General features: G+C 38.9%; 1 pseudogene; it reads right to left on the bottom strand.

The window, feature by feature from the left end:
• Window positions 683-2,772, bottom strand: LOC107632269 (annotated as a pseudogene).

Genomic DNA, 2,852 nt, shown 5'->3' with positions numbered 1-2,852 from the left:
CCGTTGAATCTCGTAATATTACAAAGTCAGCCATGATTGTCCTTCGTCTTTGCCCTTGTCCCAGAGAGGTCGGGAGTGTGATGATTCCATCTGGCTTTATGAAGTGGTCTCCTAACCCTACCACACCGTGCTGGTGGGTCGTCAGGTCGGAATCTCTCAATCCCAGGGCATCGAAGACGTTTCGGAACATGATGTTTGAGTCTGCCCCCGTGTCTACCAGGATTCGTTTGACGAGGCCAGTTCCGACCCTAGCCGTAATGACCATGGGCGGACTTTCCGGCGCTTCGTCGAACCATTGGTCCTCCGGGCCGAAGGAGATAGGTGGGAGACCCTTAAGACTTCTACCAGGTGGGGTGGAGATCGCTAAGACCTTGGCATCTTTCTTCTGCGCCGATTTCGACCTCGGGGCGGTATTCCTGGCCGTTACCACGTTTACCACCGTGAGGCCGTGGTCGTCACCCTCTGGCTCCTGGCGCTGTCTTGTCGGTCGGGATCTGTCCCCGTTGTCGTTGTCCCGGTTGCGTCTCCTTGGTTCCCTTATAAGGTGGGAGAAGTCGGCGAGTTTGCCGTCCCTGATAGCTTGCTCGAGGGCGTCCTTCAGGTCGAAGCAGTCTTGGGTCTTGTGCCCGTAACCCTTGTGGTACTCGCAGTAGAGGTTCTTGTTTCCTCCCGTCCTGTACGGTGTTAGTTCTGTAAGCATAAATTTGTGTATGCTCGGCATAAATTCATTAGTTATTTACTTTGATTGGAATGGCTCTCAGGGGTTTAGCCTTTCTTAATGATATTCCAAATTCTTGTTTTTTATCAATATCCTCAGCTTTCGAATCATTTTCAAGCTTCCAATCAAAACAATTAAGCAATGAGCCTAACATCAAGAACAAAATCTTCATAGCATATGATAAAGCAGGACATATTCTTCTACCAGCACCAAATGGTATCAACTCAAAATGCCTCCCTTTAACATGAGTTTCTAATCCCAAGAACCTCTCTGGTGAGAACAAATTCGTGTCATTCTTCCACACATTTGAATCCCTTCCAATAGCATAAACATTGATTAGCAATTGTGAACCTTTTGGTATAGTATAGCCATTGATTTCTACATCAGTGTCAGCTTTTCTTGGGATCAAAAATGGCACTGAAGGGGGCAAACGAAATGTCTCTTTCAATATTGCTTCTAAATATGGTAATCTTGCTATGTCTGATTCCTCAACTTGGTTTCCCTTTCCAATGGTTTCTTCAAGCTCTCTTTTAGCCCTTTTCATAGTATTTGGATTGCTGAGTAATTCAGTCATTGCCCATTCTAATGTAGATGTGATTGTATCCGTTCCAGCAACAAATAATGTCTAGTAATAAAAATCAAAGTCACCAAGTAAGGAAATAAATTGTAAAAATCAAAAAATAAAAGTAAAAAAGGCATTCCGGTGCACAAGCATCTTGTGCTAACACAGAATTCGAGAAATGACCACTCTCAAAAGATATAATATATGCAATCTAATCTGATAATTATATCAGTAAATATTACAAATTGAGAGATATACAATTACAGTAAATATTACAATTATCGTTACAATTAATAAAAATAATTAATAAATATTAAATAATGAAAATTTGGAATTTTTTTTGTCCCCTAGTATTACTGCACATTTATATATGATATAACTGTATTTAAATTGAGAAAAGAAAGTATGGAGAGAGAGCATATACCAGCATTAAATGTTCAGTATTTATTTTGTCCATCTCTTTGCTATTATTCTCTTGATTAAATGTTAAGAAGAGCTTCTAACATGTCCTTATTGGTGTCAAAACCTGTTTTCATTATCAACTTCTTCCTTTGTTTAATCAAGTCATGGAAGATATCCAATAACTTGCCAGCATAAATGGAATTTTTTGCTCTAATTCTTTGTGGATCAACCATTCTCAAGGCTGGAAAATAATCAGCCAAGTTTGGTTTTCCACTCTCTATGTTGATATTGGCAACTAAATCCTTGAACCGTGAAGCAGAACCCGAAGAGTGAACCAAATCCTCTGAAAAAATTGTGTTGGACAATAGATTTATTGTTGTCTTGAAAGCTGCTTTCCAATATCCACTGCTTCACCAATTTGGCTACTTTGATGGATCTTGCCAAGGAGTTCTTGCACTTTCTTGCGTCGCAAGTCTTGGGTCGCGCCAATAGTCTTGTTGGCGAATAATTGATTGTTGCATATCTTCCTAAGGAATCTCCAAAGAGGTGTGATGGGCATGAAGGCAATGCTATGAACATGGTGATTGTGAACTCTTACAGCCTCAGGAACGGTGCGATTTGATAGGAATTGATCATAGTTTTGAAGCACTATTTTGGCCATTTCAGCTGAAGAGATCACTATGGTGGTTAATTGTCCCAACTTTAAAGTCATTATTGGGCCATGAATCTTTGCAAGAATGGCAGAGAAATGGTGGGGATTTTTTCCAAGTTGGTGTAGGTTTCCAATGATGGGAAGAGGAGAAGGTCCTGGTGGAAGCTTGTAGCTTGCTTTGCTTCTTACATTTCGGTCATGGAAAAAATAAAGAGTGGTGCAAGTCAAAAGAAGAAGCAACAACAACAGCATCGAAATAACTCCTTAGAGAGTTTGAGAGAGACAAGAATTGGATCCAGAATAGTGCTAAGAAGTGTGAAGTTGTAGAACAAAGCTTTTGAGAAATGTAAATAGAAATAAAATTATGGTTAATCTTAACTAACAATGTAGAAGCAATTTTGTTTATATATAGGATAATGATAATAGTTATAATCTCAATTTAACTCATAAATTTAATTTTTATATTTATGTATATTATAATTTATTAAAATTTTAAAATTATTTTATCAAAGATAATT

Source organism: Arachis ipaensis, chromosome B03 (genome assembly GCF_000816755.2).
Source record: "Arachis ipaensis cultivar K30076 chromosome B03, Araip1.1, whole genome shotgun sequence".
Classification (NCBI taxonomy): Eukaryota; Viridiplantae; Streptophyta; class Magnoliopsida; order Fabales; family Fabaceae; genus Arachis; species Arachis ipaensis.
This window is presented reverse-complemented; position numbering and strand designations above follow the sequence as displayed.